The 16,908-nt window shown below is 40.2% G+C and overlaps 1 protein-coding gene and 1 non-coding gene across 4 annotated transcripts in view; both read right to left on the reverse strand.

Moving 5' to 3' along the window:
• LOC128879995 (uncharacterized) overlaps positions 1-16,908 on the reverse strand; it is a 119,899-nt gene that overhangs the window by 82,899 nt on the left and 20,092 nt on the right. The window lies entirely within an intron of this gene.
• Positions 15,992-16,064, reverse strand: Trnam-cau (transfer RNA methionine (anticodon CAU)). Its single transcript has one exon. It is a non-coding gene; the product is annotated as a tRNA-Met (tRNA).

Here is a 16,908-nt window from a genome sequence, read left to right on the forward strand (position 1 = left end):
TCCTGGTTCTATATGCGGGCTTTGTGGTCCGCGAAATGGATCCCGGGTCGCCCTTTCCGTTCAACGAAATATTCCACTTCGGCCTGCAACTTTAGTTGTTGCTCGTTCGAAACAGTCAACGGGACATTCCGTTTCACTTACTTCGTTTATTTCCACTTGTAGCGTGGATAAATAAAAGGCAAAAGTTTGGTTCAGTTTTCTGACTGAACAATTTCGATCAAAAAATCAGAATTTTCGTGATTTATAAACACGATACATTCTTCGAGAGTAATTCTACGGTTTGTTTATTGGAGAATTTTTAATGTAGATTTCTGGACGCATGTGCCTAGGAGGAATCGAAAAGTCCTTTACCATTTTTCGATCGGAAGCTTCGTTAGCTAGATACAAGCAATTCAATTTCATCCAGCTCTCGTGGGACTCACGGCGCCATCTTGGGGCATCGTGCGCCATCTTGAATACCGGGCCCACGCGCGCAAAAACTTTAATTGCCTGTAATTTGGGAAGGAAGCCTCCAATTGGAAAATGGAAAAGGACTTTTCGATTCGTATTGTTTCGATTCGCTAGAAATTTACACTCGTAAGGTGCTCCCCCGTTGATGGGTTAATTTATATTCAGAAAGGCAACTCCTGAATTTTCGAAGAATAACGGTTTTTGTCGATACCTCTGGACTCAGAGTTGAGGCAAAACCCTAGACCACGATTACGATATTAAGTGCATCTTCCTTGGAAAATGTTGAACAGAGGAAACGATCCAACCGATATCAACAGACCTCAGGTAACCGTAGTCTAGCGACCAACTTTGCTTGCGGTCGCTCGCGATTCAAGTCGCTCGACAAACGCTTCCAGCGACGTAGCGAGCGTCGACGTCGACTGCAATCTCGCGTTGTTATCGCAGCGAGCCGTCGTCTTTTCATAGGAAAATCAATTCATCAAGAGCGAGACGGTTCCGCTGGTGACAAGCGCGGAGATAGCAAACCGAGGGACGAGAGCACCCTGCAGTCGAGTAAATAAAAGGGGAGCCGGTAAGCAAGGGGCGCGAACACCGTCCGCGCCGTGGAAACGGATGAATAAATAATCATAACGTATACGAAGCGTGCCCTCGTTCGTGGAATTCACGACGGGAGTTTTCGTAAACGCAATCGTGTTCAAAATATGAATGCTTGTATCGCCATTACTCACTTTGTCTGTCTCGAGAAGAATACTTTGTTTGGGGGTGAGAAAAGTTTGTTACGCGGGGAATCGTACGGTGATTACCAGTTAAACTGAATAGAAAAGAAATTCGTTAACGACACAAATAAAAATTTGAGAAACGCATCGGAGAGCTCGGAGGCGAATAAATAAATTGAAATTCAGGAACAAGACAGGACAGATCGGAAAGAAAAGCTGAGCAAACAGTAGGACGCGGAGGAACTCACGGACTCGAAATTAAATTGCGAGAGGGAATGATCGCTGGGATGCTGGAAGGAGTAGGGGGAAGGGTGTATGGTACATGCACTGGAACAGTGTTTCTCAAACTGTGGTCTGCGAACCCCTGGGGAATCAAGTGGTCTGAAAAGAAAGAGGAATGTAATATATACTGAAATAAAAAAAAGAAATAATTGTGGAATATATATAAGGTACAACTGGAGAATAATTACGTTAATAAAAACCACGTTCTCCAGGCATAATAGAATGCTGAAAAAATAAGAGAGTAATGATTAGACGGCGGATCTTTATGCATTTATAGAAAGGTTCGTATTATAATATATGCAGAGTTAAATAAATTCCTATTTATGTTCAATTTTTGTAAACACGTTCGCGAAGATTTTATTTTGCATAAAGATCCGCAGTCTGGTAATGATAAACTTTATCAACGAAGCTAAAGAAAATGTAACTAAGAGAATAACCAAGAAGAACAGGTCCCTTGATATTAACATAAATTCTTCTAACTGGAAATTTAATAATATTCTTGGCAAGCCACTAAAAATATTCTCTCATCGAGGGACCAGGTGAGGTTTGGGAATCTCTGCGGCAGGAGGGTGGACGCAGAGGGTGGAAGCAGGTAGAGGCACCGTTTCAGCCATCCCGATGGCAGGAAGCCAGAGTAACCGGGGGAAAAAGCATTACCATACGTTATTTCGGCCACCGGTCCTTTTGTTTTCGTTGCGTGTTTGGTAGCGACGTCTTGCCCCAAAGCGGAGAACAATTTGAAAGTTTCAGTCCACGCAACGTACAACGTTCCACCCGCGGCGGAAATTTATGGGGAAATGGAGACCGTCGAGGTTCGAGAATAACGGACACAGAAACGTGAAAAATTTCAGGGTTCCTTGAAATTCTCTTACTCCATTGCTGATACCTTGGAATCGTCAATTCCTTCAAGAAGAGAACCACGATCCTCGGTGCGTTCTTTAAATATTCAACAGAACTTATTTCTCAGGTATTCCGACATGGAGAGGATTTTTTATTAAAAAAATCTACAGATTTCACGACGAGCTTAAGAAGCAGGTGATCGAATATCGATACAGGAAAGGGACATGCGAAGTCATTTTTGCGATTTATTTTATTCCAACGTCTTTATTATCAAGCGTTACGTCAGTGTGACATTTTTCAGACATGCACCGATACTATTTGTAAATGATTTTCAATTATAAAACAACTCGAAAATGTGGAATAGGTATTTTTAATTTGACCCTTCGATTCCGAGAAAATTGATCTTGAACTTCATCTAGGCACGTGTACGACTTGGCCAACGTGTCTGACCATTGATCACTGTTTCTACTTATACCGAAGCTCCCAGGCATCGATGGCGGGATGCTACTACCTACTTCAATCTGTTACAAGTAGTTTAAAGATAGTAATAGACGCAGAAGACACGTCATGTACCAGGTGATACCAAGATAAGTAGAAGCGGCGAGTAATGGCCAGACGCGCCAACCAAACCAAATGCCAAGTTTCGCGATAAATTCATAACGAATTCTCTCAAAAACGAGGCTTCCAATCGAAAAACATCATTCCTCATTTTCGATTCATTTTTGCTCGACGACACCAAGAAACCCGATGAATCGGAATTCTCTCTACCTCTACTTCCTGTAATCCCTTTGCATCTTTGATTCTCCCAAAGACTTTTCGACGCCCTGTTGAAATATTCGGCAGAATTTATTTCTCAGTCATTCTGCTCGCTATGTGTATGCGCGTGCGTGTTCTGCGTAAATCGATGAAAGGATTACGATGAAATCCGAAGAACGTATCGCAACGTTTTCAACGAACGCTACAGTGGCGGCCGAAGTGGCCCACGTTTGCACAGTTTCGAGCACGGGATCGGTAGGAATAAATTCAATCGTGTTGTAAGAACTCGAAGTGCCTAACAGATGTAGGCCGTAGGTTATGGATCGCCACTGGCGTTCGAGGACTGGAACGTTTATCCTGGCTCGGTGTGTGCCTCCTCGAACTGTTTCGAGCACTATGTATATATACCGGCGTTGATTTGGACTAGCACATGTTTCGGGACGTTTCTCGTTCGTTATACATGCATAGACGATATAGGAACCGTCGTGAATGGATATTTTACATATTTTCATAGTAGTATTCAATGGTAATATATTACGCTCGTGGGTAGTATTTAATAGAAATTTTAATTAAATATACAGAATTACAGAAATTATTTGTCAGGCTCAAAGAAGCTCTTTTACGAATGTTTCGACTACTCAAGTTTGAATTATATATAAAAAAATTAAATTAGTATTAAATTTATCTGATAACACATTAAAGGCGGGGGATCTTGACGACAGTATGATAATAAATCGTAGTACTACGACTCCTGCTGTTAATGTGATAATTTACAAGTTACGACGATGCCCACCGACACCGCACAAAAATGTTTATAAGCAGCCTAAAGTGGCGTTTAATGCCTCCGAGTAATAATCGATATCTGAAGGATAGCGATCGCGGAACAAGCGAGAACAACGAGACTGAGGGAAATCAGTGTCGGGCGCTGAAGGAGTGCTCGAGCGTGGCATCGATAAAAACAGCTTTTTCGCGCGCGAATCGTGGAGATCATCGCAAATATTTGCGTCAGTTCATCGAAGAGATCCGTCGCGCCAAATGTAATCGGTTTGCCAATTGATAGTGCGAATGAAAACTTTGCTTAAACCGGCGATCTAGCGATCGCGACGATAAACATAGCGTATGTTGTTAAATTCCAAAATAATCATTAAAAAAGAACTATATTTGCACCTCTTCGTAAATTTAACGAAACCTGAGTTTCCGTGTTTAATGAAACATAAAGTAGAAAAGAATCATTGCTTAGATTACTGTCGAAAATAAATAAAAGTCTGCAAAGTTATCATCGATTTCCGTACAAATATAATTGCTCCAAGTATTCGTTAATTTTTTTTTAAATTGTTCCCCTTTTCGATTCATATCGTGGAGCATGTAAATTACCGTGGACGACGTAACCGAGGCTCGTCGTGCGCAGGCAACGTGGCACGGGAGAAGGTATAGTTTCTAAATTGATTATATGCTGCATAGCTTCTAAATTGATTATGCTTGATAGTTTCTAAATTGATTATGCTTCTGCTTGTAGCGAACGTTTGCCATAGGGCACTCGCCAGCTCGCGTGCTACGTCTCGATTTCAATCAAACGTCGGCGTCGCGTACCGCGTCCAATTTTTAGACAATTAATGGGCTGCCATTTACTGTGCTCTTGTGTTAACAAAAGTAAACGCGAACGGATGGAAAATTGGCCCTTTTTAATTATATCGTTGGCCAGGGACGACGAATTTATTTTGTTTTTATTTAGCTAACTATGAACTGCAACAACATGAAATAGAAATAATAAAAATGAACTACAATAATACAGAACAATAATAATGTGATGTTCCGGAGTCTTTCACATCTAGAATTATATTTACAATTACTTCGTCTTTATAAAAACAATTTTCCACCAAAAAAATTGGTCGCTCTTTAGCATTCTCCTTTAACTCACCCCTGCATAAAAGACTGCATAAATATATTTCGACGGTAAAAAATGTCAGCTACTAAAAATGATTAAGGAACAATATCCTGCGCGACGCCTGCGTGATCCACCCGCCGGAAAAATCTCTCTCCCGTCATTGCCCGTACGACATTTTCCATATAGCGGGAAAAGTAAGAGCAAGCTAAGAGAATTTGTCCCAGCCATCCGACTGACGTTCACTTACACTTTGACGCCCGTGGAGAAATTTCTCGCTTTCCGTCGCGCGTCAATCTCTCTCTCCCTCTCTCGACCCTTAAGAATCTCTTTTCCGCAGTGTTCATCGAACGTGTGAAAAGGTCGACGCCCACGAATGCAGTCGCCCCGATAAAATCGAACAGCGAGCGTAAGATCGTTGGCGGGGCGCTGCCTTCGTCCCGAAAGAGTCATGATTCATGTTCAAGGAGGCGAACGGAGTCGCGGAAGACGAAGAAAGATCGTCGAGCGTATCTTTTACGGTATCCAGGCGCGAACTCCGACCTACTTTACCTGGAGAGAGAGAGGATCCATTTCTCGCCGCGACTAGTTTCGCTAATAACGCTTTTGTGCTTCTTTTGTCGGGGATCGTGAAAGGAAACGACGGCTGCTGGCTACGCGGACAACAAACCGCCCGTGATAGATAGGACGAAGCCACAAGATCGAACCAACATCGTATATTAAACGTAACTGAATATTCCTCCTGGATATTTAATAAATATATATATGTACTAGCTGTGCCCCGCGGTTACACCCGCGTGGAATACCGACGTTACAACCCCTTTTTACCCCTTTAGGAGCTGAATTTCGAAATATCCTCTCTTATTCCTTGTATACATCATAAAGAAAACCTTTGTGCAAAATTTCAGCTTTCTAGGTTCAAAGGTTTAGTCTGAAGGTTGATTGTAATTAAATAATTAGATACTAATCGGTCAAGGCTTCATTCTTATACATGTAGATGATTTTGCGAGGAAAAAACGAATCGAAAATCAGCAACAGAGTTTTTTAGTTTGAGCTTTCAATATTGAGAAAATTGATCTTGAATCTCCCTGGGGCACGTGTACGACTTGACCGGCGTGTCTGACCATTACTCACCATTTCTACTTGTGTTGCTAATTTACGTTACTTCTGTTTCGTTAGTATCCATTTCGATTAGTTGTAATTATTTAAAAAATTGCCGTTTGCTATGGAAGAGGTATGGTACATTAGACAATGCCAGGATCAGTAGAACTGGGCAGTCGTGGTCAGACATGGTTAGCCAAACCTTTCGATTCATTTTTACGAAAACGAAGCATCCTATGAAAAAATATCATTCTTCATTTTCGATTCGTTTTCAAGTAAAGAATTTCGAATGTATATTAATTTGAATATCTAAAATTGTAGCATATCATCAAGCGTAGAATTATCGCTTTGACATGAAAGTGTACTTCAGAAATGAAATAAGGTGTCGTGTTTGAAACAGTATTTTTTTTTTTTTTTTTTTTTTTTGTGTAAAGTGAAATAGCGTTGCTTGGAATAGTATATTCAGCTATTTAGATAGAAAGGAAGCAGTTCTTTTATATATTTCTGAAGATGAAGTTTCGAAAATGATACTCTCACACTATCCTCGAGAAGCTCGCTTCCTGCGCAAAGTATACGATGCTCTTCCGGACGTATATTTCGCAACCCTTGTAAAACGCTTTTACGATTATGCTGCGTCGAGGTTACACTTGGATATCGAATACTATTTTCTGCCACCAGAAATAATGTCCACCTCTCTCAATGTTTCAAACACGTCTTACTAAGCTTTTAATGGATCATCGAATAAAAAAGTGAAAGACAGATAGTATTCTCACAGAAAATATTTTTAATTAGTATGAAATAATGTCAAATATTATACATCAAGTTATCGCAAGAATGCCCTATCGCATAATGATTGATCACGAAGTACACAAATGCATCATAGTGGATAATTAGTGATGTTATTTTAGTAATTATAATTTAATGATCAGAGAAGCTGATATGGGAGGCTATTGAATGTTAACAGATGAGAGTATGTAACAACGCCGAGGCTCGATTTTGGTCGAATTTGCCGGTGGATTCGACCGGTCGAGTAGGCGAAACGTCGATCGAAGTAATTGACGCTATTTAAGGATAATTCGAATCCAATCCAGAGCTGATCGGGATTTGAAACCGAGACCGCATCAAGGATTCGATCGATAACGTCGAAATCGATGCGATGTATCTCGTCCTAGCGTGTCGAAATGCGCCGCAGGCTATGTAAACTGGACTCTGCAGTTCACAAATATCTTCGTTACTGGCAGCCCTAGATGGGAGTCTTCCTGCCGTTCCGCAAATAACTTCCACGTTCCGTTGCTTCGACTTCGACTACAGTTATTTCGAAACGCTATCTTGGGAGTTACCTTCGAATACTCGGAAATGTAGTTCCAAAGTGTACCTTCATATTTATATTTGCACTCTTCTGAGAAATCGTGCTGAATTCATTAGGAAGTTAAAATTGGCAGTGGAATTATATATAGAATGATTTTGCGAGGAAGAAATGAATCCAAAATGAGCAACAGAGTTTTTTAATTTGAGCTTTCAATTTTGAGAAAATTGATCTCGAATCTCCCTGGGACACGTGTACGACTTGACCGGCGTGTCTGACCATTACTCGCCATTTCTACTTGTGTTGCTAATTTATGTTACTTCTGTTTCGTTAGTGTCCATTTCGATTAGTTGTAATTATTTAAAAAATTGCTGTTTGCTATAGAAGAGGTATGGTACATTAGACAATGCCAGAATAAGTAGAACTGGCCAGTCGTGGTCAGACATGGTTAGCCAAACCTTTCGATTTATTTTTACGAAAACGAAGCATCCTATGAAAAAATATCATTCTTCATTTTCGATTCGTTTTCAAGCAAAGTATCATCCCCTGTGTTCACGATAAATTTTGCTTCGTTCCGTACAATGGCAACGTATTAAACCGCAGTTTATCTTATCATACATTTCACTGATTGCAGTATAGTAAGCGATATATGTATAATTGCCACACATAACATTTCGTAAACAGTTCGAGAGGCACGTAATTCATCCAGGAATCCCTGTTTGAAGTATCACCACCCCGAAGAAACTAGAACAGTGGTCCAGTTCGTAAACAGAATTACTTTCTCGCTAAATCAACAGCGTCCAGTGGTCGCATACATCACGCATCGCTGACCCTGTTTTTTCAGAGCCTCGAACGTCGACCCAGGTCCTCGACGTCCTGGGAACAACACATATTTCACGGACGAGAGTACGCCGCCCCTGGCACGAGGTTAACACAATAGTGCCATAAACTCTGGCGCAAGTATATTTGGCTAACCCTACGGAAATAAGAAGCGTCTGTCTCAAATGTGACCAAAATTTAGATGCTGGTATACATTCGGAGGGTGAATAAATTTTATGTGAATATTTTGGTATACGTACAAAATTTGTCACGAAGACTAAATAGAATTGCATGTAAGTAACGAATACAAATTTAATAAAATTCGGTGATTTCATTCAGATGCAGCTCGTTGTAAGTATACAAAATTGATATTTGAAGATTTGATGTTTGATATTTGAATTTATTCGATATAAAAATCGAATAAAATTCATCGACACATTTCAGATTCGATACAGCTCATTTTATACAGAAAATTCAATAAAAATTATTCTACATAAAATATTCAATGCAATTCATTTAATAAAAAAAATTCAGTAAAATTCTATACAGAGAATGCAATAAAATATACGGAATATAAATTATTCAATGCATTTCGTTCAACAGAAAAATTCAATAAAATTTTTTCCACGCAAAATATTCGATGCAATTCATTTAATAAAAAAATTCAGTAAAATTTTATACAGCGAATTGAATAAAATCTACGTAATATTAATTATATGCGATGCATTTCGTTCAAAAGAAAAATTGAATAAAATTAATTCTACATGAAATATACGATGCAATTCATTGAATGAAAGAGTTCAATAAAACTCGTTATATAATAAAAATTGATCGGAACCGAATACGGTTATAAATTCCATGAATGAACGTGGAATTCTGTTTCTTGGATCGATTCGATTTCGGTGATCGGATTCGTGCAAGGATTTCAAACGGGGCACAGACCGCAGCAGGGGTTTGTCTGTTCCTGGGAGAATGTTGACGTATCGCCGTGGTGTAGGAAGCACGCTGGATATGCAAACTGGATCACGACACTTTGGATCGGACAACCGCCGCGGTCGGACATCGCGGAATACCAATGACGACGAACCAAGGATTTTCCCTCAGGCCTGTTCCCGTGACCCTCCGTAACCGAGCCCATCCCCCATAGGTTCCACGACGTCTTCCCAGCTCTGTTTACTTACCCTATTCACCGATCCTTTTGTCCCTTTGGGCTCGCGATATTGCTACGAAGTCCGACCGCTCGCGGAACTCTCTTATTGCTACCGCTGTACCGTACACTTCATTTCGTCTTTTTCACGAATTCCATTCGCCTCGTACACTCCATATACCTTTTTCTCGGGATTTCGACGTGGTTTCTTTCGGTCGAGCTGCTTTCAGATCGCTGTTACAGGTTTCACGTACGGTGGTGCGTCTTTACACGACGATCAAAAAGCAATTTGTCGAGGTAGATGGAATATGAAATTGGGAGGGTGTTGTTCAGCAGCATGCCGCATAGCGAATTAATGAAACCGTTTGGGTGGTTCCACGGGGGTACGGTGTTTGTTAAGTGTTGTTATTATTGTCTTTGTGCGTGGCAGGTGCAACTGACATTCTGTTATTAGAACCCGACCGCTGTTTTCAACCTAATTTCAATAATGGAGCTAATTAAATGTCCCGTATCTGCTCGAGCGTGTTGTGTAATATCAACTGCGGGTAATCGTGCGTGTACACGTTCGCGTTGCGTACCAGATATTTCACGATGAATCGTAAACGACGGATAAAAAATATAAAATGGAAAATAGTAAATGTAGAATCCGTATTCGAACGATCAAATCGGAAGTTCATTTACGTCGTTCGACCGTCTGAAAAATATTCCGAAGAATTGAATAATTCGAACGATCGTAACCAAGGACAAGCGCTTATTTTTCAACGCGCGTATAGAGGACTGTTTCGCGGGGACGATTTTCGAAACAATATTTGCGTGCGCGTGGTCGTATTTGCCAGGCGAATTCCCAGTGGAAATCTGCGGATATTCCACAGTATGGAGCCAAACTAGAATATGTTGCTGTAAAAGCGTTCGAACACCTTCGCGGCGGACCCCTCGACCTACGATATGGGCGATCTCTTTCAATCGCCGCTGCGTAAATATGTTTCTTTTCGTATTCGAAACAAACGCGGGGTTTTCAAAGCTTGGTCGCAGTTAGAGAAAAAATATTTCCAAAACACCTTTTTAAACAGCGAACCGCTATACTATAGATGAAATAAAATTTCACGCGGGGCAGCGATAATTTCGGTAATTAAAACATTTGCAAGCGAAATATCGTAACTTCGTGGTGCAAGTATATTCTACAAATATTTTTTGACGATGAGACTAGATGTGGAAAGGTGAAAATGTGATATAATACAAAGAATAAGGATTTTATTATTTAGTATCGAGTTTACAAAATTTCGAATTAGACGATATCCTGAATTAAATACAATTGAATAAAATTGAATTTGATTCGCATAGTACCCTTCGAATAAAATATTACTACAATCGCTATTCCAAATACTTCTCCCCTGGAACAACACGTAATCCTCCCACACACATGCTCCCCTGACGAAAAATTTTACTTCCACGTTTACTCTACACGTTGATATCCCGAATTAAATAAAATTGTATTTGATTAATTTCCCTTCAAATAAAATAATATATCAAATAGTTCTCCCCCCAGAGCAACACGTAACCCTTCCACGCGTATATTCTGCGGATAAAATGGTTTTATTTTCGCGCGTATTAAAATAAAATGAACTAACCACAGTTTGCTCTTCCAGGTAACATTTCGTCGTTTGCTGGGCGAGGGTTCGCCAGCGCATTTCCATTCGTCGAAATGGCGAAGGTAGCCGGTTTCTTAAGGGGAAATCATATTTTTCCACCTGGTCTGGAAAAGGGCGAAGGTTGGCGGCGAGGACGAGCGTCGCGCTGATGCAAATGCCATGCAAATAGCGAGACGGAAACAGCTGCGCGCGCGGTCCGCCTTCGAGCAGGTCGCATCCTGGCGGGGTGCGCGTACCCATCGCTCTTTATCATCCCTCGTGCACAGAGGTAGCCAAGAAACATGGACGACGAACAGGGGGAGGAGGACGGAGTTAATGCTTCTTTCAGGACACGCGGAACAGTTTCCAGTTCGCGTTCTTATTTACAAGTTTTCTCTCAAGGAGACCGAGTGGACTTGTTTAGCGACGAGGACGGCGAATCTTCCGTTTCATTACGTTCGCCGTCTTGGGGGAGGTTCCTCGATTATTTTTTAATCTTCCAAGTTCCCCCGTGTCTCCCCGTTCCTTCGTCTTTAAGCAGACGGAGAAGAAGCTTTGGGAGCTTAATGCAGCTTTAATGCCTTGTAACGCGACGAGAGGGAACTTTGGATCGCTGCGACGTTGTTGGCTGATATTTTTATGACAAGCTGTTGAAAGTGTTCGAGAGGAGTAACGGGACTGAGTAATCCGTTGTATCCGGCGACGTTTTTGATGGACTTTTCTCTTTCAGAGGGAATTCCGGAGAACCGCGGGAGAGCGCTTTTTCACCTTTATAGGAAACGAAAATGTACGTCGAAACCTACAGGTGAACACTTTTCACGTATTCTCTTTTGCATCGTTATAAATATCATAAATGTATCATACACTATGTAAATTAATACATTCGTTCATTATTAGTGGATTGTTATCCATTTATAGAAAATCTGAACATACAAGAAACTATAGAATGAACACAGTAGCCAATAATATAAAAAATATTGAAAGTAATGTTCGTATTATAATTCTTGCAGAGTAAAATAAATCCCTATTTAGGTTCAATTTTTGTAGGTACGTTCACAAAGATTTCATTTTGCATAAAGTTCCGCAGACTAATTATTAATAATATCTTGTTTAATTCATTCGTGCATTCATTACGAATAATTCACTATCATAGATTCGTGGTTATTTCATTGATTAATTAAATTAATTTTAACTTCCAGCTTTACATACTCCATTGAGTTTACAATTTCTTTTTTCTTTTTAACTATCCTAACAATTCTCGTCCCTTATGAAATAATAATGTCAAGATGTGTTTACTTTGCTCAGGGTTTAACGATAATTGACGATCCATAATACACCAGGCGACGAAAGGAGCTCGATCAAAGTTCCCATCGCTTAAAAGGCTGCGTCATTTCAGGCAAAGGGGCCGCAGACCGGGTGAAACATAAAGGATGAAATGGTTGACTGACGAAGTAACTGCTAATCGCTTGCTAACTCGCCGAGCCGCAGCCCCGAAAGCCCGTTTATGCGAACAAACATCACAGGTGGGTGTAGGTCCTTGTCGTTAGCGGGGCTTAACTCCGTTAGATCGGATCTAAAGTAGCTGCAACGGAGGCGTGGATCGATCTACTCGCGTTTCGGTGGCGGACACGTTAGGGTGTATCGTCGATGGACGTGCAGAAGTTGCGAAACCACGCCCTCCTGATTTTATTAACCGTCGAGCAGCTGACTAAAGAATTTATTCAGACGTCTTGCGCTTTGTTCCAGACAGAAGTTAGGAAATTAAGAAATTAGGAAAACGTAGTTTTCATCTTTGGAGATGGAATCGATCGGTTAACTAGGAAAGTCGATTCAAGAGAATAATTTTTATTGTCAAATGTATTTCATACATTTGTTATATTTCATCCTTTGCGTCGCATTTAATTTAATTTCAGATGTAGTGTAGAATATACATATAATAGTATAGGTCAGAGCAGAAAGTAGTATAGGACTGTATGTGGTCAGACCAAAGCATACTTCGTTGTAATAATGAAAATGGTACAAAAATAGAATGAAAATATAAAAGAAGCACAGATAATAACAACAAGTACAGTCCAGGATATGCATCTTTTCCTTGGGGTGATAGAATTTTTGCGCTTTGTTCGAGACAGAAATTAGGAAAATGTAGTTTTCATCTTTGGAGATGGAATCGATCGGTTAACTAGGAGAGTCGATTGAAGAGAATAATTCTATTGTCAAATGTATTTCATACATTTGTTATATTTCATCCTTTGCGTCGCATTTAATTTAATTTCAGATGTAGTGTAGAATATACATATAATAGTATAGGTCAGAGCAGAAAGTAGTATAGGACTGTGTGTGGTCAGACCAAAGCATACTTCGTTGTAATAATGAAAATGGTACAAAAATAGAATGAAAATATAAAAGAAAAGCACAGATAATAATAACAAGTAGACTCCAGAATATACATCTCTTTAAGAGACACATTCCCCTTTCTTTTTCAGTTCGTATCAGGCCGATAACTTCACCCTAAATCTCTGCACGAAGTTCCTTGGGGTGATAGAATCGACCCCTCGCGGTTTTCTGTCTGCGTGGTGACGTTATCTTGACCGAATCGAATTTATTTCCCCTCCGTGAGCCGGCATCAACGAGAAAAACTCGCTTGACAATCAAAAACATAAACGACCCCAGCGCGAAGATAAACGACTCTCGGAGATAAAGCTATGGCGGGAGGCGTGGCCACAATTTCCGAGCACGAATTCCCGTTTTTACTTTTGGTTTTTCGCTCGAAGGCATCGTGACATGTAAATCCTTGGTTCTCCGCGGACTAGCACGTCCACGGGAAGCGACGTGTCCCATCAGGACACGACAAAATTTCTGTGAAACTCGAAAGGCTCTTTGTGAGAACCTCTTCGGGGAGAAATTAGAGATCTATGCCGTTCTTGTCTATAAACAGATTTTATATACAGATCTTATATACAGGGTGTCCACGCTAAAGTGTTACAGACGCATATTTCAATAACTATTGACGATACGAATTTTTATTTTATTTTATTTAACGAGTATGATGGAAATAGAAAATTGGAAAGATAAATTTGAGTGTTTGGGGAGTGCTACGGTACCTTTTAGAATTAAATAGCGTGCTCTATATTGTGGCGTAAACGAATGTTTCTTTGTATCATTTAATTTAAAAGATACGATGGTGAAGTTTCGTTTTTTAAATGGAATTATATATTTTTTGGGGGATCATGCGATAGTGCTTTTCAAGACGAATTCATTGACCCTCGATGTATTCACCCGATTTTTATTAGTTTTCAATTTTCAGTGGGTAAGTCTTGATTTGAGTGACAAGTCATAAAAGCGGTCCTACGCGGTCACTCAAACTCAGACTTTTCCACTGAAAATCAGTAGAAGCGTTCTATCTTGAAAACTAATAAAAATCGGGTAAATACATTGAGAGTCAATAAATTCGTCTTGAAAAGCACAATCCTATGATCCTTCCAAAAACATATAGAGTTACATTTCAAAAACGAAACTTCACCATCATATCTCTCAAATTAATGATATAAACAAAAATTTCGTTTACGCCACAATATAGAGCCCATTGTATCCCGCAATTTACATGTATACTATTAAATTCTAAAACCTATTGTAACACTCATCTTACACTCAAATTTATCGTTCCATTTTTCCATTTCCATCACACTCGTTAAATAAAAAATAAAATAAAAATTCAAAACTCTAATACGACAATAATATTAATATTCCCGCCGTTCCGTGCTACCTCTAGCCAACCGTAACGTCGCGTCAACTATTTCCCAAATTTTCGTTGGCGGACCAATACGTCTCGAAAGCGGGACGCGTCCTGTCGCAACGATGCCTTCGTAGAAGAAACGCGGAAAGCCTCCTCGAGTTTCAATGGCTCCACCCGAACGCTATGAATAAGGCTACAATGGGGTGGCCGGTGAAAGAGACAGCGATTTCTTGCCGCTGTCACGTCGAGAAACACTCGTCCGAAGTTCTCTTCGCGGAAAGGAGGACTCGAGGAGCTTTATTTCACGCGTGGCTCGTTTGAAAGCGGGAAAAACGTCCGGCGCGACGACGGAAGCCTCCCGACGGCGTAAACAAGCGTCATTCATTCGCCGGGCCTCGTTTCCCCGCGTAACGGCCGCGAACGTACACTGTTCTCGTTAGCGCCGGCAGATGGAACGATAAAACTGAAACCGAGTGACGAGTCTGTTTGTCCTCGCGTGTCGCAGATTTCGCGTGGAATTGCATTTGGCGCGCCGCTGACTCGGGAATAAATAAGCGAGATAGGGGAGAGGAGGAGGCGAGGCGAGGGACGGAGGTGGCGAAGGCTATGAATAGTGGCGGAGCTATCTTGAAATTTGCATTCGCGAATTATTTACCCTGTTTGGTTATCTGCTGCGCTTTCCGAGCCATCGAGTTCGCGGAATCGAATCGATCGGGGCTGTCGATTATAATCGTAGGAATTATAATCGTAGGAATTATAATCATAGGAATTATAATCATAGGAACGTTGGAATGGGAAAATGGAGTAGTCTGTTGCTGCTTCGTTACCTTTTTTACTGGAAAAGGTTTATTAAAAGAATTCGAGAGAAAGCTGAGGTGTTTTTATAATGGCTGACGAGAGGGGTATTAATTTCCAGACTTATTGGTTCACGGACGAAATTTGAGAACGAAAGTGGAAAGATACAGTAAAATTGATGAATGATGTAGAAAAGATGCAGAAAAAATGTAATAAAATTGTTTGTAGGTGTATATACACGCTTAAATAATCTTATGATATTGAATAATATTTCTGGGTTTTTGGAAAATAAAAAAAAAAGATATGCCCCGGGTGAGAATCGAAGAGGTTTAGTAAAAGAATTTGAAAGAAAGGTAAAGTGTTTTTACAATGGCTGGCGAGACGTATTAGTTTCCAGACGTGTTGGTTCACGGACGAAATTTAAGAACGAAAGTGGAAAGATAACAAAATTGTTTACAGGTGTATATACACGCTTAAATAATCTTATGATATTGAATGATATTTCTGGGTTTTTGGAAGATAAAAAAAAAAAGATATGCCCCGGGTGAGGATCGAACTCACGACCTTAAGATTATGAGACTTACGCGCTGCCTACTGCGCTACCGAGGCGTGTGCTTCCCATTTGATTTAATTCTGTTTTCATCGTCTTGATATGACTCTTGTAAAATAGTTCGTGTTCAATTTTAATCGTATTCTGATGTTAAACATTTTTGTTATGCTTCTCTGGAAGTAAATATATAAGCGTACGTATGCGTCTGCGCATGTACTCTCAATAGAAGGGAGCTCATGTTTAACTAGTATCATTGCCTGTTCCATTTGAAAATACCGTTTTCATGATCTTTTGTTGTCCATTCCCATTGTTCCTTTGTCGTCGACAGGCTCTTAATTAAATGCTCATTTGGTAGAAGTGTATCGTCTTCTCTGCCCGAAGATATTCTTTTGTTGTCAACAGCTCAATAATTCTATTTTTATTTGACAGCAGTCTATTGGTTTCTCTCTTCGACAATATTCTCTTCGGGCCCCTTTGATCTGGACATTTATCATCTTTTATCTCGGATCTTTCATTAGGTTCTATCGCAGCCAAATTAACCCTTCGCGATCAGCCGGGGTCGAAATGACCTGAAGCGCAACTTCAAGCCATAATTGCCATAAGTCATCGATATAGTAACATATCAAATAATCATTAATATATTAAAAATTGCCAGAGTTATGATTTTTTTAGTAAAACAATTTTTTTTTACGCATTGTATCCTTGCTGACTTTTTTTCGCCATTTTGAAAATTTGCTAAAAATTGCCATGATATTCTCATTCTAAAAGGTTCAAACTAATATTCTGAATTTTGATGAGTCGTTCAGAATGACACTGGCAATGCAGCAATCGTTTAAACATACCTGGGGTCATTGAGACCTCTTGTGACCGGCGCGTTCGTTCCAGAACGTGTGACGTCGGACG

Source organism: Hylaeus volcanicus, chromosome 7, assembly GCF_026283585.1.
Source record: "Hylaeus volcanicus isolate JK05 chromosome 7, UHH_iyHylVolc1.0_haploid, whole genome shotgun sequence".
Taxonomy (NCBI): Eukaryota; Metazoa; Arthropoda; class Insecta; order Hymenoptera; family Colletidae; genus Hylaeus; species Hylaeus volcanicus.